The 26,396-nt window shown below is 48.6% G+C and overlaps 1 protein-coding gene and 1 pseudogene across 2 annotated transcripts in view; one reads left to right on the top strand and one right to left on the bottom strand.

Annotated features, from left to right (window-relative positions):
• LOC308050051 (T cell receptor alpha chain MC.7.G5-like) overlaps positions 1-26,396 on the top strand; it is a 368,535-nt gene that overhangs the window by 116,567 nt on the left and 225,572 nt on the right. The window lies entirely within an intron of this gene.
• LOC308050124 (olfactory receptor 6F1-like) lies at positions 10,193-11,134 on the bottom strand (annotated as a pseudogene). Its single transcript has one exon. The product of its transcript is annotated as an olfactory receptor 6F1-like (transcript).

Genomic DNA, 26,396 nt, shown 5'->3' with positions numbered 1-26,396 from the left:
GGGCATCTACAATCTCTGTACAACATGTTCCATTGTTTCATCCCCCTTGCTGTGAAAAATTTATTCCATTTATCTCATCTGAATCTTCCCTCTTCTAGTTTAAAACCATCACCCCTTGACTGATCACAACAGGCCCTGCTAAAAAGTCTGTCCCCATCTTTCTTATAAGCACTCTTTGAGTATGGAAAGGCTGTCCTCCCAAAACCTTGTCTTCTCCAGCCTGAACAACTCCAACTCTCTTAGCCTTTCCTCACAGGACAGGTGCTCCATGTCTTGGATCATTTCTGTGGCTCCTCTGGCCCCTCTCCAAGAGGACCATGTCTTTACTGTACTGAGGGCTCCAGAGCTGGATGCAGCACTGCAGGTTGGGTCTCACCAGAGCAGAGTAGAGGGGCAGAATCACCTCCCTGGACCTGTTTGCCACACTTTTTTTGATGCAGCCCAGAACATAATTTTTCCTCAGGCTACAAGCGCACATTGCCAACTCATGTCCAGTTTTTCATCCACCAGCATCTGCAATTCCTTCACCGCAGGGCTGCTCTCAGTCTCTTCATTCCCCAGCCCATAGTGATACCAGGAGTTGCCCTGACCCAGGTGAAGACCTTGCACTTGGTATTGTTGAACCTTGTGACGTTCACATGGACACACTTCTCAAGCTTGTCCGGGTCCCTCTGAATGGCATTCTATCCCTCAGATGTGTCAACAGCTCTACTCAGCTTGGTGTCATCTGCAAAGCTGCTGAGCATGCACTCAATCCTATTGTCTATGTCATTGATGAAGATATTAAACAGTACTGGTGCCAGTATGGACCTCTGAGGTACACCACTTGTCACTAATCTCCATGTGTACATTGAGTCATTGACCACTACCCTCAGGATGTGACCATCCATTTTATTCCTTATCCACCAAATATTTAACCCATCAAATCCACCTCTGTCTATTTTAGAGAGAAGGATGTCATGGGAGACCATGTCAAAAGCCTGACAGAATTCCAGATAGGTGACATCTGTACCTCTTCCCTTCTCCACCGATGCAGACAGTCCAGCATAGAAGGTCACTAGGTTGATCAGCCCTTTCCCCTGGTGAAGCTGTGCTGGCTCTCTTGAATCACCTCCCTGTCCTCCATATGCTTGAACACAGTTTCCAGAAGGATCTGTTCCATGATCTTCCCAGGCACAGAGATGAGAATGAAGGGTTGGTTGTTCCCAGAGTCCTCCTTTCTACATTTTTAAAAACTGGGTGCAATGTTTCCCTTTTTCCAGTTACCAGGAACTTCACCTGACTGCCATGAACTTTCATATATCATGGAAAGTGGCTTAACAACAACATCAGCCAATTCCCCCAGGACTCTGGGATGCATCTCATCAGATATCATTGCCTAAACAAATTATTTTTTAGCGTGATAGGTTATTTCTCGTAAGGCTAAGGAAGTCAGTTCATTCTAGAAAGTCTTTCTGAGAAATCAAGCTCATGTTCCCTGAAAACCAGGAAATGTTCTCACCTGTGGGACTGAAATCCCTTGAGTGGGCAATTCTTCCATTAGATGTGATGGACAAAGCCACCCCACAGTCACAAAGGATCAGAAATCCCAAAGACACCATGTCACCTAAAACGCTCCTTCAGGTAGATGAGGGAGACTCACTTAGCGGGGCTCAGCCATGGGGCAGAGCTGGCGGAGGAAAGGAGAGGAGAGGAGAGGAGAGGAGAGGAGAGGAGAGGAGAGGAGAGGAGAGGAGAGGAGAGGAGAGGAGAGGAGAGGAGAGGAGAGGAGAGGAGAGGAGAGGAGAGGAGAGGAGAGGAGAGGAGAGGAGAGGAGAGGAGAGGAGAGGAGAGGAGAGGAGAGGAGAGGAGAGGAGAGTCGGGCCTGGCAGGGGAGCAGTGAGGCATGAGTGACGGAGTGGCAGGATGTGGTGATGCCAGGGCACAGGCCTGGCAGGACTGGTCTCAGTGCTCCTGGGTGTGCTGGGCTGGGTGGGAGACAGGGCTGTGCCCACGGTGTTCCCAGTGGACCCACCACAAACTCTTCCCTCTTGTTTTTCTCTGTCATCTCTTGTGCCCCTTTCCCAGGTCTCTTGAGTTCCCTCTGGGTAGTGTCTCATTCCCATCATCTCTGTCATTATGAGTTTGCTTGCAGTTACACCTGCCTTTCCATGTACACACATTTTCTCTGTGAATTCAAGAGTTCTTATTGCCCTGATTTCATCCCACTGTCACTGTAACACTCACTCTTACTCTCTTCTCTTCCTCCCTTCATTCATCTGTCCACTCTTCTTTTAACTCATCTCTCCAAGCCTCAATAACCTCTCTTCCTACTCCAAGAAAACTCTCATCTCTCCTGCTTCTTTCATCTATGTAGTTGAGAGTTAGCTTTCCTACACCTCTCCATTATTCCATGCAAACTTTAATCCCTCTATGCTTTTAGCTTATATTCCTTTTTTTTCTGAATTCAGCCCTCCATACTTCACTGTATCACACCCATTCTCCTGTCTCCGTATCCCTCTTCATCCATCCATCCATGAATCTGACCGTCATTCTATCTCTGGGTACATCAGTTCCAAAATTCCCCCAGATTTTTCCCCTCACTCCACACAGCCACAGCTTGACCACTCTCCATCTCTGTTCATGGCCACATTTTCTCATCCCTTTTGGTCCAGCTGTCTCACTGCCACTCTTCCTAACTATTCCCTGGGAAAAATCAGAGCTGGGTGACCTTTAATTATGTTTGGTCTTCTTTCTTGGGAGCAACCACAGGCAGAGCCCAAGTGCAGCAGGAGCAGTTGGCAGAGACCACTGAGGGCACCAGCATCAACATCAGCTGCTCATACCCCAACATACAGTCAATTGAGGTCATCATTTGGTACTGTCAGCTCCCGGAATGAGGCCCTGCATTCAACATGCTCAGTTGCAAAGCTATCCAAGTACTGCAGGACCCGCCAGGGTAGCTGTCAGTGCTGGTAGACCATGGGTCCAGTGCCCTGTGGCTCACCTGACCCACCACAAGGACATGGCAGTGTATTACTGCGCCATGGGAGACATGGAGAGAGGAGACAGGGCTACAGCCAGGCACAAACCACCACAGACAGGGCCAGGCATGTGTGTTGGGGGGGACAACTCTGGCGGTTCTGCCGCCCAACTGGCACCAGCTTCAGCATCAACACCAGCACTGACATCAGCACCAACCACACTCCCAGCGGGACACAACAGCAGGGAGCAATCATGACCATAGCGATGCTGGTGGCTGGCAGTGCCCGGGAAGGAGCAATTGCATCCGCCAACCCCACCGGCTCCCGGTGAGGGGCAGTGACTTTCTGCTCTGCAGCAGAGATCCTCCTGCCCAACGGCAGCCACACAGCTGTTGTAGCACCATCTGCCCATTGCTGCTGCTCAATGGGCAGGGTCTGAGGATCTCTTTTAGAATAGAAAGAGCCAACTGCTATAGTGCTCAAACTAGCAGTTGCTTTGATGTCACACCCGAACTACTTTCTTGCTGGTTACTTTGTGAATAAGCCCCGATACACAATTACACACTGAATCCTCGAGCTCAACAGTCTGCTTCCAAGGTGCTCTTGTTGGTGTTGGAAAGGCATCCTGTAGAGCCAGCAGTTCCATCACGGACACTTAAAAGGGTATCCCACAGTGGCTAGTGTTTGGGACATAGGGCTCATAGCACAGGACTCCCCTTAACCTCAGACTGAGAGCCTTTGGTGTTGAAGTGAAGCCATGGAGGTAGAAGAGAAGCTTGAGCTGGGCACTTGTTGAAAGACACATCTGAGACTCAAGTTCAGACCTCAGGAGTGAGCCACAAAGGGACTTGCTAAGTTGCCCTACAGGGCTGAGGGTCTGAGGGGAGGAGGAGCTGGGAAGAGGCCTCTGGGCGTGGAGTCCTGGGCCCAGCCAGTCTCCAGAGGGGCCCATGTAGCTATAGGAGCTGACACAGCTCTGAAAGTCCATGTCCACAGGCTTTGGAAGCAGAGAGCCCTGTCCCCTGCCTCAGCTGGGAACTATTGTGGCAGCTGTAGTTGTATTACAAGGGAACTCCTGGCAGGTTTCCAGTCATTGGAGAGCAAAACCCAGTGTCCTTCTGCCATGGCCTTGACTGAACAACAAGACTGAAGGCCTTGTGGTAGCAGGGTTGGGAATGGGAGCTGCTGTGCTAAAAACTAGTTTTCTGCAGTCCCTGCCAACTGTGTGAGCAAAGAGCCCTGGGTGAGACATAGCAGAGTAGCCCTGCTCCAGGCACCAGACGTCAGAAGACATTAAAGTCACGCAGCCCTTTTTCTTGCCTGTGTATTGGGGTTCAGGGGCTCAGGGTGGGACAAGCAACTGGAGGCTGCAGTTAATGTGGGGAGGTCAAGGGTCACAGAAGGACTGCCTGTACAATGGGGAGAGTGTTGCCCTGTCCTCACCCTGCCAGGGTGTGGGATTGTGTCTGTCCCTGTGTGACTGGTTTCTGTAGCAGATGCTCTTTATAAAGAAGTTTCTCTTCAGGTTCCTCCTCTGTGGCCAGAGAAGGGAGAGAGTGTGTGAGACCTGGGTCCAGGCATTTCAGTGTGTACCTGGTCCTCCAAATAGTCCCAGGGACAGGGTGGGTGTGGGTGAGTGCAGGGGTGCCTTCTGCATCTCCTGCAGAGCTGGGTGCAGGCCTGTGCAGCTGCCTAGGTGATTGATGTCAGGAGAAGTCCACCAGGGATGCCTGTCCCTTTGATGGACTGCTTAAGCCATGAGTCTGTTATCTCTCTAGAGCAGGGGTGTCAAGCTTATCTTCACCAGGGGCCACATCAGCCTCACAGTTGCCTCACAGTTGCCTTCTCAGGGCTGAACGTAATTTTAGGATTCCACCGCTGGGCCTTGTGTTTGCCACTTGCAAACATTGTACTCCTTTATCACCAACACTGTCTCATAGCACAAAAGACATACTGTTTTTTCTCCTTGAAACACAAACAAATATTTGCTTTCCCATCTGTCATTAAATTGTCTTCCTTCTGCATCAATATTTCTCTTACTGGACATCTTGGGATTCAAATTGTTCCACCAGAGATGATATGGTGCACCACCTAAGTAAAAGACCAAGAGGTCCTTTAGGACCAGGTTAAATAATAATCAGGCCCTCTCACACAGGCTCACCTTTCCTTCAACCCCCCTTCCCCATCAACAGCAGTCACTCTTTCTCCACCAATTCTCCCTCTTCATCTATCCCAGTAGCATTCTCCTCATTCCCCCATCGGCAATCCCTTGGACAGTAATATTATCCTTAATGCTATTCCCTGGTATGAACATTCTCCTTATTCTTCCATGGTGGAATAAGGAGAATGTTCCTTTAGGGGTGGACTTGCCTACTGATATTCTCCTTTTATCAGTCTCCATGAGGACCATTCTCCTTATTCCCCCATCCCCTGGCCCCCAGTAGAGACATTTGCTTTATTTCACCATTACAAATCCTAGCAAGCACTTTCCTTCTTACCCCATATGCTCAAGACCTTTCCCCTTAAAGGCATATTCCCAACTGGGCAGTCACATTTCAGTTGATAAATTAGCCAGATACATGAACTTTAGCAAGTGGCCAGGACTGCAGAATAATGCCTAACTACTGCTCATGCCCCAGAGCTGTCCTGTTATTAAACAACATATTACTAAATGACATCAGCATGTCATTGTGCAAGCATGGCCACAAGTGATGGACCACAGAGATGGCCTTATCCATGGGAAACAATGTAGAATTAATGAGTGGGACCCTGGCTGATAGTTAGAAAATATCTTTTTTACAGGTATTTCTTTTTAAACAACATGTAATTGTAAAAGTTCATATATCTGGCTAATTTATTAAAAAACTAAATGAAATGTTTACCTAGTTGAGAGTGCCCCTTTAAGACCCCCTCGCCCCCTTCCCCCATGCCACATAATTCTTGTCTGTCTTGTCTTTCAATGCCTCAAGGCAGTTACTAGTGTCTCCCATCAGTCTCACCTATGACTCTTACACAGGCTCACCACTCTCCTGTAGCGACAACCACAGCTCCTGCCCTTCTCCTGCTCTTGCAGCTTAACGTGTGTCACACATGTTGCACATGGGACTAGCCACTGGCAAGAGCCTGGGGACAAGGAGCTTGGTGCTACTGCTGGGTAGAAACAAAGTGTCAGGCTGGATAAAACAAGATGGAGGGCTGGATTCGGCCCATGGGCCTTGTGTTTGACACCTGTGCTCTAGAGAGTCCTCTTGTGGTGGAGGTTGGGGGACAGACCCAAAGAAGCTGTCTGGAGCAGCAGGAAGAGAGTTTTGCTCCACCCTCTGGGCTGGGGTTTGGAGGCCTCTTTGATCTGGCAGAGACAGAAGAGCTGAAGTTGCAAGCAGCCAGTCCCTTGTGCTGGCAGGTCCCTGGGCACCCCATGAAGGAAGTGCATGACATGGTCCTGATTTTCCTGGCAGCCCTGGTGGAACTGACTGACTTTGGTGAGATGTGACTTTCAAGCTGGGCAGAATGAGGCAAGATTTTGTGTTTCTGATGGTGGTAGTGGGGAGATGCGAGTCCCAGCACCCTGGGGTATCTGGGGGTGTTTCTGTGGGGACAGCAGAGGCTGCAGATGAGTGTGGCAAATAATCTGGAAGGTGCCAGGAGTAATGGATATAAGAGGAGCAAGAAGATGTCACCTTAAATTTTCAGGTACTGAGAATTCCTGAATGTGCTGCTAATATATATGAAGCCTGAAAGAGGGAAAGATGCAAGGGAACAGAGCAATGTAGCATATAGGTTAACAAGATGTGAGAGGATCTGAAATATCATACGAGGACAGGACAAGGGCAGAGCATGTGGTGTGTCATATGGAGGAACTGTAAAAGCAAGAAGACCTGATCACAGATGAGAAAGAAACAGCTCATGTTTTCTGGTGCTGAAGAGGAGACCAGCATTTAACGTAGCTCAGATATAGATATGTGGACTGGAAGATCAGACAGTCTTGCTGAATAGGAAGACGATCTGGGGGAAGAGCAGTGGCAAGAACCTTCAGAGAGACGTGTGCAGGGACGAAGAGCTCAGCATTTCAGAGTTTAGGAACAGTGAGATGGAAAGTGGGGAAAATGAGCAAGCTGATGAAGCGATAGACTGGTACACAGGTAAGCAAAGCTGAAACCCCTTTCTGGCTTTACAGGTCATGCCCAAAAGGACTCTGTGCTCCAGTTCCCAGCAGAAATGACCATCCAGGTGGGACACAGCACATCTCTGCACTGCAATTTCTCCACCAGCTTTTCCGATCCGTACATCTTCTGGTACCAACAGCACCAGAACCAGCCCCCTCAGATGCTGCTGTGGGTGAGCAAGTACAGAACTCGTGGGGATTCAGGGAGATTCTCCTCTACAATGTCTGTGGAGACCTCCCAGGTGATTCTGCATGTGCAGGATGCCAAGCTTCAGGACAGCGCTGCATATTACTGTGCACTGAGCCCACACTGGTGCCCACAGCTTGCAGCACTGTACAGAAATGTGGTGTGTGCTCTGAGGTTGATTCCCTTCCTGCCATTGCTTGCTTGTAGCTCTGAGATCAACCTGTCCAGCAGTGGCACCTGGGGGCTGTGGTGAGGTTGGGTATCTGCCTTCCCAGCCTGTGCTGTGGTGAAGAACATGCCAGCATGCCTCAAGAACTGCATCTAGATTCAGGGTCTTTGATGAAGAAGAGAGTCAAAGAAAACTGATTTGGAGCAGACCCACTGAAGGCTACACCATAAACAAACCCAACCAGGCCTGTAAATGCCTTTTCCTTAAAATGGCTAATACAGTGGGCTGAGTACCTCTCAGCAAATAACCTATCAGCTTGTCTTCTTGTTCCTTTTACTTTTGTCTCCATAGAGGGCCACAGCTGCAGAGCAAAGCTTGTGAAAGGAGGCACAACATGTCTTAGGGTTTTGCCGTGTGCCCATAATAGCCCAAGGACTAAAGAGGCAATGCTTGTGCTGCACCTGGGCATCAGTAACTGAATAAGACTTATCAGCCAAATGCTGAACAAGATTCTCTCTTCAAACCCTTCCCACACTCATCCATTGCCAGAGAGTGGTCCCACTCTTTTTCATGTCTCTTCTCCTTCTCAGGGAAACTACCAGTGCTGGGAGGAACCCCTGTTTCCTTGAGTCCATGCTGTTTCTCAGTCCCACAGTTGGCAAACACATCTCAATTATCTTGTTTCCTCTCATAGGACACAAGACTGGTTCTGGGGATCTATGCTCAGGCACCCACCCCAGCACTGCATGTGGTAGCTCAGCTGGAGGGTGCTGACTTTCCAGTTGGATCCCACGTGGGGGACTGCAGTGGGTCTGTGGATTCCCTGACAGAGGATATGGGAACAGAGATTGGCCTTGAAGATATTAAGGTGTACCTATGAGAAAGAAGGGAGTTAAAGAGTAACACTGATGATAGTAAAATCAGCCAATGATATGTTATTATTGCAGCCTATAACCAATAGCAAAAAAACCCACATGAGCTAATAAAAACTATATAAAAAAGTGTTTGTGGCAATAAATGGAGACTGCTGTTTGTACTTAAGAACTTGATCTATGTCGTTTGTCCATCTCAACTGTGACAACCCCACGTAGTGAATTGGAGTCTGTTGCTCATGAAGCATCATCTCCTTCACCTGAGAAACACTAGGGCACTTGGTTGTTGTTCTACTGCTGTTCAAGGGTGTTCCACCTCTCCCAAGGGACATAGGACTGCTCTGCCAGCCCTATTGGAGGCTTTGCATGCCCTTATTTATCTCAGAGGGCTCTAGACAGCATTGACCAGGAGTTGATGGCAGCCCTCAGTGTTCTGTACTCTGCTATGTCTCGTGTCCCTTGTACATTTCAGGTCCTGCTTTTAGCTGCTCTCTAGGAGTTCAGAGGGCTCCAGTGCTCCACAGACACAATTTTCCCCCAAAAGCAAAGAATTACAAGCAGTGATAGCTACCTGAAGACAGATCTAGGCTCAGGCTCTTTCTCCAGCCTCAGTGGTCTATCCCAGGGATTTTCCCAAATGCCACTGAAAAAGAGAGCACAGCTGACAAGGGTAGGCATCAGCCTGTCCTTGGGCACTGGTTCCTGGGTCTGGCTGCAGGACTAAGAGCCAAGTGCCCAGGACTGGTGGATACAGGAGAATTGCCCCCAGAAGCACCACTGCTTCCAGAAGGGAGGAGTAGACATTCAGTCCAGACTCGATCTTTTCACTTGTAGAGCTCTGCACTCAGGTGAAATCAATCCCACACTGCTGATAAAGGTGTATCTGCCATGTTGATGCCTGCTTATAAAGTGGTAACATGGACTCCACTATCAGTGTGCAGAAAGAAGAGCTTTGAGAACATGATTCTTCTGTTCTGAAATGAAAATCAGAAGGGGAAAGCAAATGCCCTTTGGAAGTGTTAATATCCTCCCAGTGAGTGTGAAGAGAGACTTGCTACCAGCCAGCCTCCTGCAGCTCTGCAGTTTGGGGACTTTGCCAATCACACTGAAGTGTTTCCATAATGAAGCAAAGTGGAACGATGGACTGTTGAAAATTGATGTGGGGTTTTAGATGTGGAAATGCCCTGACATATCTACCATGAAACATAGTGATTTGCATATTTTTAATTAAAAAATAATACTGGGTGGAGGGAAGGAAAGGGAGTGTAAGTTTGGTTGACTGTCTCATGCTAGGAATGACTGCTATAGGGAGAGATGCCAGTCATTGCCAAATTTTCTCTTGAACCAGAGGATGATTCTCTGGAAAATCCACAAGAATAGGGCCCAGATACATCCAGGAAATGTCACACTAAACAGAGAAATTACCATTTCCTGAAGAAGTGAGCCAACTGCTCACACTTTTTAGGGGATTCACATGAATTCCTGACAAAATGAAGCACCCAACAAACTAGAATACAAACCTGTGGGAAGACCACTCCTCCACTGCTGTGTCAGAGAACTGTTTCTGGTTGGGGTTTGTGACCCTTTCTAACTGCTGGTCTGCAGGGCACAGTGAGACATTCTGGGTTTACCCAGGAGTGAATAGAGGGAGGTGGGAGCATTAGAATTGAGGCTCAGCCCAGCCTAAGGTGGCTGTGAGTGAGCAATTTGTGGTTTCTCACTGCCTGTGATGTCCAGGTGCACTTACACTTTGGGGAGGAACTTCTGCAGGGTAGAAGTCATGGGAGGTTGGGGATGAAATTGTTTGCTCCCACTGCAGCCTTTTGAAAAGCCACTTCACACTTCCTGGAAGGCCCACTCCAGAGCTTGCTTCACTTTGTTCCTGAGTGTGTAAATGAAGAGATTCAACAAAGAAGTTAAAACGGTGTAAAAGGTTATCACAAGTTTATTCAGACTCAGGGAGTTCTCCGCTGATGGTTTGACATACTGGAACTTGGTGGAATCATACCAAATGTTGATGACATTGAGAGGGACAGAGCAAGTGGAAAAGTCCTATTTCCAGCCATGGACTGACTGGACTCTCAGAATGGAAGAGATGATGTACATGTAGGAGATGAGAGTGACCACACGGGAGGTTACCACAACAATTACGGAGACAAGGAAGATCATTAATTCCACATGTCATGTGTCACTGGAGGAGAGAGCATGGCAGGTATCTATATTGCAGAGAAAATGATTGATGACATCTGGCCCACACAATGTCAACCTGGATGTCAGAAAGGCCAGAAGAGAGATGGCCAGAAAACCTTCCAGCCAGGAGCTGAGCACCAACCCAGCAGAGAGGACACTGTTCATTAGTGAGCTGTATCTCAGAGGGTAGCATATGGCTATGAACCGATCATAAGCTATGACAGAAAGGAGGAAACACTCAGTGGAGCCTAGGGGGAGAAGAAAGAACAACTGGAGGACGCAAGCACTGAAGAAGATGGTCTGGCTAGTCCCCAGCATGACTCCTATGGCTTTGGGAACAGCACCTGTAGTGTACCAGATCTCCAGAAAAGAGAGATGACAGAGGAAGAAGTACATTGGGGTACGAAGGTTGCTGTTTTTCCACACGAGGGCTATGATGGATGCATTGCCTGTTACTGCCAGGGAGTATATCTGTGCAAATACCACCTCAGGGGAGACCTAGAAATGCCAAATGCCTGGGAAGCCAAGAAGGATTAATTCTCCCACATTTGTCCTATTTACAGTGTGTCCCCAAGTGTTGAGGTTCATCTGTAAAGACAGGAAAGGTTCTGTGAGAATTTGCATACCTGTGCCAGTTGTTCAGATGTTGATAGTAGAGAAACAAAGCCATCATCCCCAACAAAGTGGTTGGTGCAGAGCATGGGAAAACAGCATCTACCCTAAGTTAAATTATCAAGGAAATAATTTGCTGCAGAAATATGTTTGGACTATTAGATCTGACCCTGAAAGTCAGGCCTTCACCATCAAATGAACATGGAGGATTATTTATTGGATCAAGTGCAAGCATCTCCTTTAGAACATGGTGAATGCAATTTCTTCCATTGGATTAAAATCCCATTTAGGAAACTCTCGTTGGAAGGCTGAGGGTCTCCAGCTACATGAAAGGCTTTTACTGAGGAAGGGAATAACATATCTGCACTCTTTATGGCAGAAAATACTGAGTTGCAATCTCAGCAAATGACACAGAGGTGACAGAGAACTGTCACATCACGGCACTGAAAGAGATTTTCTCACCTCTTCAGTTGATCACAGCAGTTTTGAGCTGAAATGGCACTCGCACAGAGTAGCAGGAGAGCATGACAATAATTACTGAAGGACTTGTGGTCTTGCATGTTTGCTTTCTTCCAAGTCTCAGCACAGACATATGAATCTCAGCACAGCTACTAGGGATAAGACTCATCTTTCTGTAATTTTGTCATCTCAGCATCAGGGGAAGGACTTCTGCTGATCAGGCTGAAAGATCTACAATTAAATACTATTAGTTCCTCAGTTTAGCCCCCTTCTTTGGGCAGAGAAAGACACTTGGAGAAAGAGACATGTTTCACCTTGCCAGATCGTCGTGGTTTAACCAGAGCTAGCAATATGACCATGATAGATGCTTGCTCACTGCCTCCTACTTCCACCCCAAACAGGGGAAAGAATGGAAAGGGAAGGGAGAAACTTGTAGATTGAGATAAACTGTTTAATAAAATAACAAAATAACACTAACATACTACTAATAATAAGAATACAAATATAAAATGAAAATAGAATATAGAATGAAAGATACTCATTGTAATTCCTGATGAACTCCAGATAAGTCAGTCGCAGGAAGCAGTGCCCTGGTCCCATACAGCCAGTCCCAGAGAGAAGAGAGGAAAAGGCAGAAAGGCCCAAAGACCACTGCAAAATGCCAGGATGGAAAAGGCCAAACTAAAGGAACTCCTGAATAGATCTCCACCAAAATGGAGCAGAACCAGAACAGGTCTCTGTCCTTGTCCATCCTGACTCTGTCCCAAGTCCTAGCTGGAAGATCCCAACTCTCCTTAAATATGAAGCTTGACTCTAACGGCATGGAATATTCTTATTGATCAGTCTGGATGTCAGTTAAGGTCTGCCCCATCCATGCCCCTCTCCCAGCTGCCTAATGCTTGAGACAGAGGAATCTCAAAGACCTTGGCATCCAGATAACAACAACTGAAAACATTAACTCTGTCCTGGGGTGTTACCTTCTTTTTCTCAAACTAAATCAAAACAATGACCATGCTGGCTGTGAAAAAGAAAGGTTTCTAACTGCATTGAGAAAATTAACTTGTTTTCAGTCAAACCAGCACAACGTTGCTAAAAGCCCACTAGAAGTGCCAGGTTGTCTCTGAGGAATAAGGCAAGCATCTATTAAGCACCTCAGATGAATAAGATGGACATCATAGCTTGGGAAGAGATATCCATGCCTCAGTGGTTGAAGGCAAAATTCTAAGATTTGAATACCCACCAAGGTACCTCTGGTGAGAAGCCAGGTGAACCAAGGGATTTTATCTATGCTCTCCCTGCAGACAAGGGAGAATTCTTGATCAGTTCTCTAGGGGAGAACAGATCTCATCCTCAGGCGGATGTCTAAGACAGATGGAGCTGAAACACCATCTGAAGGATCCCTTTCTCTCCTTTCTTCCTCCTTAGGAGTTCATATGCCAGAATTCTCCTGTGGCTAAAGAACAGAGAAATCCCCCTTCATGTGATTCCCCTTAAACATGCAAGACATTGGAGGTCCATGCTATGTGTCTTGGGCAAATTAATTCACCAACTCAGCCAATGCAAATTATCCAAATGACATCTCTTCACATACCGTCCTCCAGATAGTTCCCTTGGCTGAGGGAGAACATTGGAAAGAGGTTGATTTATCAGAGGAGCTCTGGATGCAGTGATGTCAGGAGAAGCGTGAACAACTCACACTCTGCTGACTCAGTTCAAGCTGTACACAACTGCTTGACATTGTTTCCTCTCCATCCACCGGGTAGGTATTGACAGCCTGTGCTCCTGATTTTATTTCCCCCTCACAGCCACCACTGTACTCCCACAAAGGGGGACCTTGTGTGCACACAGAGTGGGTAAAGTCTCTGCAGGTTAGCTCCATACAGGGAGAGCATACATCAGAGTCACCAGTGTAATTAGCATAAGAACATCCCCACACCCACCTCATTAACACACTGAAGTTCCAACTGGCCACATTGAGGAGGGAGGTTTTTGTTTTCCCTCTGTGTGCCCCAGAGAGTCTGATCTCTGAGGCATCTCATGGGCTTCTCAAAGGTGCATAATGTTCTCTCTTCACACAGGCCAATTAGAGAACAGCAACACAATTCTCTGAAGTGTGGCCATTTACTGACACACAGCTGATGTCTGAAATAGTCACGTCCCAAGAGACTGGTAATGTCAAGTAATTGGTTCTGTTTATTAATATGATCTTGAAACCTTCAGGGTGGAACGTAACTGAAGGCAAATATGGACACATGAACACAGAGAGATTAAGGTAAGGGAGGGACCTGCCTCATTTCCAAGCTTCTAACTGCAGTTAAGGTCAAAGTCTTCAGTCTTTCTTGGAGTGAAGATCTAAGTAAAGATCTAAGTGTAAAATCAGACAAGACATAAGTAAGGGCACATTGATCTCCTCTGTCTCCAGAGCAGGTGTCTCCAGGCAACTCACTCATCTTTGCCCCATTGATCATCAGTGGAAAGAAATAGGCACTGTCAAGACTAAGTTCATCCTGTCTCATGCAGATCAGGCAACCCATCCCTTACAAGCACCTATTTCTCTTCTGTTGACACTCAAGATAGAATAGACAGCTGGCTTAGACAACACACATCTTGATGTCTTGTCATCTAGAGTTAGTTGAGAAGACTCACACGCGAAGAGGGGTTGTTTACATGTCCAGGGCCAGCACACAGCTTCTGTACTTGACAGAGTCATCTTCTGCAAGTCCTGTGTCAATGTGGTTGAGGGAAGACTGATCCGCACTTACTCTGTGAGGTGGAGGTGCCGCTAATGAGAGTAATGTGCCCAGCTTGAGCTCATTCACCCACACAAAAGCTTTCTCCCTGCTGTTCGCCAGCCCCTGAGTATTTTGGATGTGGACAAGGGGGTTTAACTATGGGATGTGGGTGCTTGGAAGGCTAAGTAGGTGTGGGCTTATTGTTCAGAGAGGATGGGGACCTGGTGACAAATTAAAGGAAAAAGGCTGATGTACTTGATCTTACTGCACACATGCATTTCTATGCAGATATACATGCATGATCCTCTACACAGCTGTACACACACAAAAGCACACATCTGCACACACCTATGTCCACACAATTACCAGTCACACACAGTCATATTCTCCTGCATGAAGGCACGTGTGTGTGCTAAAACACATACACGCTCACAGACACCGTCTCCCAAACAGACACAGGGAACAATAGTGCACACGCACATTTGCATATGTATTACCACATGCACACACAATACATGTGAATGCACACATGAGCACAGCCAGAGGAACACGTACCTAAGCACCATCATGGACACACACCACAGAGAACCAGGACACTGAACACCAGCTCTCAGCCCCTCTAGACAGCTCTAGGTAAGTACTTCAGAGCCTATATTTAAGGTAACAAATCAGTCACTGGCCAGCCCCATCAGCTTACTGAGCTCCAGGGTTTGGCAATGGTTCAGTCACCTGCTTTCTCACTGTAAGACAGAGACAAACCAGAGCAGAGTCAATGCTGTCACAGCCTCTCCAGGCACAGAGCCTCTCCACATCCCAAATTGGTGTGTAATGGATAACATAAAAATGAGAGAACATATGCACTGCTGCAGCCTCACAAAGAATTCCCATATTACAAGGAAAATAAAATCCTGCAGTGTTAGAAGCTTCCACCTGATCCTGTTGATCTCCTCAAGGGTCTGGGACCAGCCCCTGCCCTTGCACAGGGAGCAGTGCCACAGTGGCAGCCTCATGCGGCAGCAGAAGGGTGTGTGTCTGGGACAAGCCAGACTCCCCTGAGGTTACAGACACAGGCTGGGACATCAGAAGGGAGGTAGGTAGTAGTGAACTAGTCTCTGGTCTCACTTTAATTTAAATACCTTCTCTTCAAAAGGCAGAGAAATGCAGGAACAACATTAATTTACAGAGCAGTTGAAGAAATGGTTTGGCTGCCCTTTGAATATTCATTCATTCTTTTTCTCTTTTTCCCAGTTGTAACAGATATGCTGCCCTTTTTTTTTTTTTTTCCTTACTTTTGCATGCAGGTGCAGGTGGTGTATTGCCTACTATACTATATATATATATATATATATACTATACTATATATATATATATATTTACTAGTAATGTGTTAGTATTTTGTTATTTTGTTAAACTCTGTTTATCTCAATCCAAGTTTCTTCCTTCCCTTTTTATTTTCTCCCCTATTGGTGTGGGTGTGGGAGGGGGTGAGTGAGCGGCTATCCTAGTTGTATTGCCAGCTCAGGTTAAACCATGACAGCAGAGCAGCTGAAGAAATGCTTTGTCTGCCCTGTGGTGTTCATGCATTCTTTTCCTCTTTTCTCCAGTTGTAATTAATGTGCTGCCCTTTTTTTTTTTTTTATTCCTTATATTTTGCATTCAGGTGCAGGTGGTGTAATTGCCCACATGTCGCACAGCACAGCAGAGGACAAGGTATCCTCAGTATTCTGTCACATGGATCACTAACTCCTTGATGTACAGTGATCTTTGGGTGAGGGTGATGACCAGTTATTTACTTCATGAGAACAAATACCAGCTCTTGAAACTGCTCAGAGCAGCTTTCACATCCTTGGTTCTTAAGATGTACATCAAGGGGCTGAGTAAGGGATTAAGAATGATGTAAAGAACAGCCACTGCTCTACCTAGTGTCGCTTTTGAGGGGGAGTCCCATGTAGGTGAAGATATCTGGGCCATAGAAAGAGGCCACAGCAATGAAATGGGAAGCACAGGCTGAGACAGCTCAGTGCCTGCCTCCTGCAAAGCAGAGCCACAGCATGATTTTATCACCATTATAAATACCCAGCCTCTGGCAACAATGCCAATAGTTCAAAGTGTAAAAACTGCATGGATCCTGTAACCCTTTCCAAGATGTCCTCAGCTGCACAACCAAACTAGAGGTCATGCCAAGAGCCAGTAGCAGACCTGTGGCAGAGCTTTGGCGAAAGGGGTTGTTCATCTGTCAGGAGAAATGCCATTCCTCCCTCTTCTACAAGGACAGTTGGAGATGGTAACATCAGTGCAAAGGACCTGAGGTACCTTTTGCCTATTGCGAGGCTTAGTGCAGTAGGGTCAGGAAGTCCAGCTGTGCTTCTGTTGATGATTCTTATTAAAGTATGACTACAGAAAAAAAGAAATTTCAGACGTGCAAGTGAAATGCCCTCATAAACTTTTGGCCTTCTGTCATTCTGAAATATGCTTCATGAGCCATAACTCCCTCTTGGTGCAGGACATGGCTTTGGGGATTACCACACTTTCACTTGTATATTTTTATCAAGATATCTAAGTTTTCACGAAGAAAATAGCATATGGAACTGCAGTGGATGTCAAGAGACATTTACACTGATCAGAAGGGATGAGATATACATGAAAAAAAATGCCCTCCATGCAAAATTGAAGCCAGTTCCTGACCACACTCATTGAGGGGACCAATGAAACTACCGAGAGCTCTGAGACCACCTGCAGTTCTCTTGCCATGTGCACCCAGTAACCACATCCATGCTGATCTTCATGTTCTCCTGCATGCTCTGTGTCAGAGAAATTTGATCTCACTCAGAAATGCACTATGTCACTGTCCTCATTTCTGTGCTGACTACCCTCATCTTCCATGTGCTTAGCTCCAATTTCCACCCTCAACACCTTCAACAGCATGGGTGACTTTTCCTTGCTCCTCTTGCCCATGCACGCTGGCTATGGCCCCTACATTGAGTGATGGAGGAGAGGAGAAGGTGCAGCAGTAGCTATGGGCCATCTCAAGGGTTGCTCCCAGCTTTACAACTCAAAACATTCTGCAAAGCAAATCAGGTTCCAGAGTTCTGCACTCACCCCCTTTCACCCCAGCACAGCTCTGGCCATATCAAGGGAATGCCCTTCTTCAAGAGTTCAGGGGGCTGCTGACCCCTCAGGGGCTCCTGCCTTTCTGGGCATTTGTGTGCAGAGACACAGCAAGGCAAGGCCTGATGGTCACTGGCAGCAGAGCAGCCAGGGATGACTTTCTCAGCTCCAAGGGATCATGCCCAAAAGAGGAGCCACTGCAGAGTGTCCCAACCTCCCATTACTCTATCTGGAGAAGGATTCCCTTGTGCCCTCACCCCCTTCTACCTCAGAGTAATGCCCTTCTCCTTTGGCATCTTGGGGAGTTTCCACACAGGGAAAGACCACATGGAGTCCAGGTTTGAATGCAGCAGAACTTTAATGAACTAAAAGAGGGAAACAAAGTCACTGCAACTGGAGGACAACAGTGCAGGAATCCTCACAGCCAATCTGAAAGTCTGCAGTCCATAGTCAGGAAGAAGTTCATGCATGGTGTTTGTCTGCTTGCCCCATAGAGGGAGATGAGAGACATGGTTTCCACCAGGCTGGCCTTGGGTGAGCCTTTTTTGCCAAGGGGAAATGAAGCAAACAAAGTGAAAAGGAAAGGAAAAGCCATTCAGCTCTACTGAAAACACAGCCAATATCTCAATCCTTTGCCCAGCACCATGTTTTGAGTTCTTCAAGGTGTCTCCCTGGGACTTTCCCAGTATCTTTATCAGCGCAGGTACCTTCTGCCAAAGTAGCGTCTGGAAATGCCAGAGAGGTCACAGCAGCCAGAGTTGATGGGCACTCCATCACAGCTGAGGATTCTGCCAACAGCAGCAGAGGTGGAGGAGCCCACAACAGTGTTCTGTGGGAAGGAGCTGAGGATGGGGCCAGGCAGGGTCACCACAACAGCAGGAGGCTCAATGACAACAGTGGAGTTCTGGCACTGCCTGACACAGGGCTCATTGCAGCTGTTGGCCAGTGGGGTTGGGCCACAGGGCTGGCAGGGCAGGCACTGGTCATAGCAGGACATGTCTTGAGTGTGGATGTGCACCTAGGAGAGAAGAAGGGAGGAAAGAAAGCACAAGAGAGGGTGAGGAGCAGCCTGGTTACCCTGTCACAAAGAAACCAAGGCCACTTCTGACTGGGGAGCTGGAAGCTGTGCCAGGAGCCACACAGTCTTCATTGCCCTACAAAGAGAAGCCTGGCCTACAGAGCCTCTCTCCTAGTACATAAACCAAAACCCCTTCTCCCACGTTCCCGCACCTCTCCAAGCACAGCTTCTCTCCACTTCTTTCTGTCATGAGAAGATCTAAACCCCAAGACAGGACATAGCAAATCTCAGCAGACATGTCCATTGATGAGAGAAGTCAGAATAGGTCAAGAAGAGGCTTCAGACTTACCTGGTTCCCAAGCAGAAGGAGGAAAGGGAGGTAGATGAGAGAGCAGGGACTTAGGCTGCCTTTTTATATCTATCTTTCATTGCCGCAGGACCAGAGGCACAATTTTATGGCAAGCTCATCTTGGATGCAAACCATCACAGCTAATTATATGGGCTGTGCTTTACTTTCCAACACTGCTGCCTTTTCATTTCCAGGTTTGTGCCATGTCTGCTCCTCAATGAAACATACTTCTGATCCCTGGGATGAAAGGACCCAGGATTTCTCTGGCAGGAATGCAGCAGTACAAGCAGAAGAATCAAGAGTGGAATGTGTCCAGAGGACAGAGATGGTGTCAGCCTGAGCCAGTCTGTTGTTTCTGTTTGGTTCTTTCTCAGGAAGAAACTCTGGCCATCATCAGTTGGACACACTTGGGCTCCTATGTATGAGAACATGTCAAGTCCTTGACTTTCCTGCCCACCTCAGGTCACCCCAATGGTCCCTTGTATTTTCCTTCCCAAGTGTGAGTGCTCTGCTGCTTGGGTTTGACCCCATCCTTCCTTACACTACCTGGTCCCCGGGGATCATGAGCAGAGTCCACGAACTTCTCTAACACCATGGTTCACGATGTTGCTACGTGTGTTCTTTTTCTGTGTGTACTTGTGAGCAGACAGGTTTGTGCAGATGTGGGTGAGAGCACAAATTTGTGCATAATTTCATGCTGCTGTGTATGAGCCTCTGTGTGTGTGCCTCTTTGTGTGTTACACATCATGAGGAAACATGCTGTTCATGGCAGGGAGATTCTCCACTGTTCTGTCCATGAGCACCACAGAGCAGCAGGTTCCCAGGGTCTGAGTGGAGTCTGAGTGCAGGTGAGTGGTGATGGCACCAGCCTGTTCGAGATCTGCCCAAGGAAGAGGCCACAAAATGCAGCCCCTGTCTCCTGAGCCCTCCTTTTCCTACCCCTACAAAACTCTCACTCTTCTGCTCCTCATTTCAGAAGGATGGTTTCACTGCAGTTTGAATTCTTAGATTAATTCAGTGTAACAATATTGTGTGTGTCTCAGCATAGCTGCCAGTACCCTCTGCCTGCCTCTCCAAGCCAAGAAACAGCTGCTCTCCCCAACACTAGAGAGTTCAAATGGATGGGGTTTGTTTTATGGGCAAGGAGAATGGCTGAAGGATCCCTGCACACCGTGTGCTGGCCATCCCTGAGTTCATCTGCTTCCCATGCACTGTTGAGTGTCTTTGGGATGGAACACAGGACTCCCTCTTGTACAAGCCAATCCTAAATGTACCTGTGCAGTACCTGGAATGCTCACTCCCAGCTGCTCGAAATCAGTGGCTGCTTATTCCAGCCCCTAAGCTCAGAGACAGCTCTGGGAAGCTGGTCCATCTCCTGGGTCAGGGCTGCAGCTAGTGCTGTGCGGGATTCTTCTTGCTGGAGAAGGGGCAAAGTCCGGTTACCAGGAGCCAAAGTTGTGGCCGTTCACAGCAACGGAGCCCTGTGAGCCTGGGCGAGACCCCGAGGGGCGCCAGCGCAGGACTCAGCCCCGGGGCGGAGCTGGCGGAGGAGAGGAGGGAGAAGAGGGGAGAGAGGAGAGAGGAGAGAGGAGAGAGGAGAGAGGAGAGAGGAGAGAGGGGAGAGGGGAGAGGGGAGAGGGGAGAGGAGAGGAGAGGAGAGGAGAGGAGAGGAGAGGAGAGGAGAGGAGAGGAGAGGAGAGGAGAGGAGAGGAGAGGAAAGAGACGGAGGAGAAAGAAGGAGACGGAGGAGGAGGAGGCGGAGGAGGAGGAGACGGAGGAGGAGGAGAAGGCGCGGCCGAAGCAGAGAACCGGGGCTGGCGGGGGGCAGAGAGGTGCGGGCGGAGGAGCGGAGGGATGCGGCGGTGCCGGGGCGCAGGGCTGGTGGGACTGGCCGCGGTGCTCCTGGGTGCGTGGGGCTGGCGAGTCTGGGTGGGAGACGGGGCTGAGACTGGGGTGGTCCCCTCAATTCCCTGTATGCTGTCGTCCCCTGGCTTCTTCATGGATCTGCCCATCGAATCATCCTCCCGTTCCATTACTTCCATTCCATATTCCCTCAGAAAACTCATTGCTCTATTCTTTGTCCAACTCTTCATTTTTCTTTGTTTTCCTCTGTATCTTTCCATATAATGGTTGCATAATAATGCAGTTATTGCATCTTTCCTTCTTTCCTTCTTTTCTTGTTCTTTCCCTTCTTCACCTTCTTCTTCAATAACTTCACTGTTGCACCTATCATTCATGCATTCATCTCTCCCCCCACTGTTAATGGACACTTCCATTACTGCACATATCAACACTCTCCAGAGATTCATCTCATCTCATCTCATCTCATCTCATCTCATCTCATCTCATATCATCATATCATCATATCATCATCATCATCTTTGTTTGTTTAGGATGGCTTCTGCTGCATCTGTTCTGGGAAACAGCACTCAGGGTTGGGAATTTTATCAGTTTTTTAATTCTTTGACTCCTCGGCAGTGGCTGTGGGCAGAGCCCAGGTGCAGCAGGAACCATCAGCAGAGACCTCCGAGGGCACCGAAATCAGCATCAACTGCTCACACCCCAATATACGGACCGGTGAAGACATCTACTGGTACCGTCAGCTCCCGGGACGAGGTCCCGCGTTCCTCGTGTGGGGTACTAAAGTCTCCAAAGCTCTGTCGGACCCGCCGGGTTGGCTGTCGGTGGCGGCAGACCGCCGGTCCAGCGCCCTGTGGCTCGAACGGCCCCGGCGTGGGGACGCGGCGGTGTATTACTGCGCCGTGAGAGACACGGGGAGAGGAGCCGGGGCTGCGACCGGACACGAACCGCCGCGGACGGGGCCGGGCGGGTGTGGCGGGGGCGGGGAGACAGTCTAAGTGTGTCCGCCAAGGGGCGCTGCCGCTCCGCCCGTCGGGGCTGCCTCGTCTGTCCCGCTTGAACCTGTTCAGCCCCTGACACGTATTGGCCGCACTGGAGCAGACTTCAAGTCTTGTGGAGATGAGCCACAGGCTTCTGAAATAATAGAAGCCAACAGGAAAACACCGGTGTAATACTTCAAGGAAATTAAGGGGTGTTCCTCTGTACGGGAATTGCAGAAGATTGGGTGAAGAGGAGAAAGGTAAACATGCTCAAGTGACCCGCAGCTGGGGTAAAGAGAAAACACATACATCACACATTGTTTTACTGACCTTGTGTGCTTGACAAGTAGAACTTCTGTATCAGATAACATAGGCCTGACAGAAATCCTACGGTACCTTATCACGTCTGAGATTCCTGCTTTGTTTTGAGAAAGAGCAGAGCACAGCAAGAGGCTGCATCTGCTCCAAGCCTTGAAATATAGGTGAGTACAGCCGGCCTAGCGATCTTCCTGCAAGGCTAAACTTATCAGCGCCTGTGTCCCCACTTATGTCACCTCTGCCTGAGAGCTTAGGTCCAGCTTCAGAGATCCCCCAATGGAGAGGTAACTAAAATTTGCTCTTTGCAATTGCATTCATGGCCTCTGGCTCTTCTTGCAATGTGGCTGTGCTTGCCCACACATCCTCTAAGGTGATGCAGCCAACAGCCCAGCTGAAGTACCTCTACACCAGTGCGTGAAGCATAGGCAACAAACAGGAGGAGCTGGAAGCCACTGTGCTGCTAGAAAGCTATGGCCTTGTGACTGTTACAGAACCTAGGTGAGATGGATCCCAAGACTGGAGTGTGGCTGTCAATGGCTACGGGCTGTTCAGAAGGGACAGGCAATGAAGAAAGGGTGGAGGGTTTGTCCTCTGCATCAGGAGACGGATAGAGTGTGAAAAGCTGTCTCTGAAGAATAGCCATGAGCAGGCTTATAGCTTATGGGTGAGAACAAGAGACCAGGGTAACAAAGGAGACGTAGGCTACGTTGGCCTAAGGGGTTGGAGGTCTGAGGTGAGTGACAGCTGTCAGGAGACCTCTGGGAAGAGACTGTGGGCTCCAGCCAGTCCCCAGGAGCTCTGTGTGTCTTGAGTAGCTGACAAAGCAATTCACAGCCCATGGTCAGAGGCTTCAGGGGCACAGAGTGAAGGATCAACCCTGCTCCCTGTCACAGCTGGACTTCCTAACTGTGTTTCCAGGGAACTACTGACAGGTGGACAAATAAGGCAGAGCAACAGGAATGGCCAGGCCAGCACATGAATCAGACACAAGGTCACATGCGATTGGTCCCTTTTATCCCTGCCTCCTTCCATCTTCCTGTACTTGCTCCAGGCCAGACTGCCTTGATTCTTCCCTGTCTTTGCTGTTTCTTCTAAGTATCTCATGTCTTGCACCATCCTAAAATACTTTTTGCACTGCATTCCATAATGAGCTCTGATCTCCTTGTAGACAAAAACACCCAGATGTTTATAAGGTGATCCTCTCTTCTCACCCTTCTGGGAGGCATCATGTCCAGACAAGGAGTTGATTTTGCTACCTGAAGGGATGGGGAGAAAGTGGTAAAGGGTTTTGTGTCCTCTTGCCAGAGGTGTGTCTGACTCTGGGTAGGATGTGTACAGCATGTGCTATTCCCAGATATATTTCCCTTGGAGGACCTCATCTGTGGTCGGGGGATAAGGGAGAGAAAGCTGCTGTGGGGAGAGGGAATCTGACTCCTGCTTCCTGGTACCTTTGGCTGTTCCCAATTGTACCTCCTTTCAGACACTACCAAGGGACAAGGAGGACATGAGTGGTTGCAAAGGGGCTCATCTCCAACTCTGTTAGAGGTACATGCAGGTCTCTGTCTCTGGCTGGGCACTGGATGGCAAGAGTAGTTCACCATCGACATTCCTCCTGTTCTGGTGGCAAGCTGGGCTGCTCATGATGTCCAGGAGGAACAGAACACAGAGAAACAGCCTGCAGCCTACTGTTGCCTGACAGCAGACTGCCCGATCTCTTCCTTCAGGCTCCTACATGAACCCTCAGGTGCCCCAGGACCCTTTAGCAATGTGACCTGGAGCTGTGAGCCAGCACCTTCAGGATGGACAAGGGATCAGACCCAGCCAGCATGGGTTTAGGAGGGGCAGGTCCTGTCTGACCAACCTGATCTCCTTTTATGATCAGGTGACTCAGCTGGTGGATGAGGGGAAAGCCGTGGATGTGGTCTATCTGGACTTCAGCAAAGCCTTTGACACTGTCTCCCATAATATACTCCTGCAAAAGCTGGTAGCCCGTGGCTTGGACAAGTGCACTCTACACTGGGTTAAGAACTGGCTGGAGGGCTGGGCCCAGAGGGTGCTGGTGAATGGGGCTGCATCTAGCTGGCGGCCAGTCACTAGTGGTGTTCCCCAGGGGTCAGTGTTGGGTCCAGTCCTGTTTAACATCTTTATTGACGATTTAGTTGAGGGGATTGAGACCATCATCAGCAAATTTGCTGATGACACCAAGTTGGGAGGGAGTGTCAACCTGCTGGAAGGCAGGAGGGCTCTGCAGAGGGATCTGGATAGACTGGAAAAGTGGGCTGATTCCAATGGGATGAAGTTCAATAAGGCTAAGTGCCGGGTGCTGCACTTCGGTCACAACAACCCCTTGCAGCGCTACAGGCTGGGCACAGAGTGGCTGGAGAGCAGTCAGGCAGAAAGGAACCTGGGGGTACTAATTGACAGGAAGCTCAACATGAGCCAACAGTGTGCCCAGGTGGCCAAGAAGGCCAGTGGTGTCCTGTCCTGTATCAAACCAGCGTGGTCAGCAGGACAAGGGAAGTGATCCTTCCCCTGTACTCTGCATTGGTGAGGCCACACCTGGAGTATTGTGTTCAGTTCTGGGCCCCTCAGTTCAGGAAAGACATTGAAGTGCTGGAGCAGGTCCAGAGAATAGCAACAAGACTGGTGAAGGGACTTGAGCACAAGACCTATGGGGAGAGGCTGAGGGAGCTGGGGTTGTTTAGTCTGGAGAAGAGGAGGCTCAGAGGTGACCTCATCACTCTCTATAACTATCTGAAGGGAAGTTATAGCCAGGTGGGGATTGGTCTCTTCTCCCAGGCAGTCAGCAATAGGACAAGGGGGCATGGGCTTAAACTCTGCCAGGGGAAATTTAGGCAGGATATTAGGAAGAAATTCTTTACAGAGAGAGTGATCAGACATTGGAACAGCCTGCCCAGGGAGGTGGTGGACTCGCCGTCCCTGGAGGTTTTTAAAGTGAGGTTGGACATGGCACTTAGTGCCATGATCTAGTAAACAGACTAGAGTTGGACCAAGGGTTGGACTCGATGATCTCTGAGGTCTTTTCCAACCCAGTCGATTCTGTGATTCTGTGATTCTGTGACATCTTCCAAAAGGCTCCCAGTACACCTCCCCTCTTTATGCAGTCTCCCTGGGTACCCAGAAACACTGTTAGTATGTTTAAGACCTTGTCCTTCCCCATAATGCTCCCCAGAATCCCTGCTAGGGCTATCACCATGATTTCCCCACTTGAGTGCACAACTGGTCATGTTTTTGCATGTGTTTTCTTGTCTGTACTTGTCTGTGTTTGTGCAAGTGTTTATTGGTGCATATTTTTGCATGATTCTGCACAGGTGTGCATGACCATGAGCATATTTGTGTGTGCCTGCTTGTCACTTATCACGAGAGGATTTGCCAGTCACAGCAGGGTCACTTTCCACTGGTCTGTCCATGCCCTTCACAGAACAGCCAGAGTCAGAAGAAGCCTGAGTGTAGCTGAACAACAGAACAAACCAGGCAGAGAACTGCCCACAGCACAGGCACTGAAATACAACCTTCTGTATCTTCAGCCCTCTGTTTCCTGCCCCTGAAAGGCTCACACTCAACTACTACTGATTTCAGGCCCAAACAACAATGGTTTGACACCAGTTTGTATTCTTAGTTCAATTCAAAATGACAGTATTTGGAATGCCTTAGCATAGCTAGAAGTCACCACTCTGTTCACCAGCCCAAGACACAGCTGTTGTCTCAAGTGGCAGAGAGTACAAAAGGAGGGGGTTTGCTTTATGTGTGCCTTTCTTGAGGCAAGGACATATTACTGTTTTGTTGTCAACCTGGTGTCCAGCCGGACCACCCATGTCATTTTCTGCAAAGCTGCTTTTCATCTGACCAGTGTCCAGCACATACTGGTACATGGGGTTGTTCCTCCTTGGCTGCGGGGCTTTGTACTTTGTGTACAAAGGTGGACTCATGGATGCCTTGTTGCCCTCCCACAGGTGCTACACCAAACCAGCTCCTTCCTACTGTGGCTCTCAAGGTGTTCACCTCAGTTGAGCAGTCTGTCACAGTCACCTGCACCATTACCTCCTTGTACCAAAATCCCTCTTTCTGGTACTTGTCATCTGGGACCAGTGAGCTCAGGTGCCTCCTGGGCAATGCTGGGTCCTCCAAGAGTGGTGGCTGCTTTTTGCAGGGGATGTTCACCACCTGAACAGGTTTCAGCTGAGGGTCTGCAATTTACAGGGCCAACCTCACCTTGCAGCCTTGGCTGACAGAGTGTATTACTGCAGAATTGGATGCATAGCAGTGAAGCCTTCACTTTCCAAAGTATGTGAAGTAGCCAACAAAATGAGAAACAAAGCAAAGGCTGTGGATTTGCCAGGAAGCTGGAGTGAGAGAAAAGTGTTACACAGGAGCAATTTCTCCCAGTGTCAGG

Source organism: Nesoenas mayeri, assembly GCF_963082525.1.
Source record: "Nesoenas mayeri genome assembly, chromosome: 26".
NCBI lineage: Eukaryota > Metazoa > Chordata > Aves > Columbiformes > Columbidae > Nesoenas > Nesoenas mayeri.
This window is presented reverse-complemented; position numbering and strand designations above follow the sequence as displayed.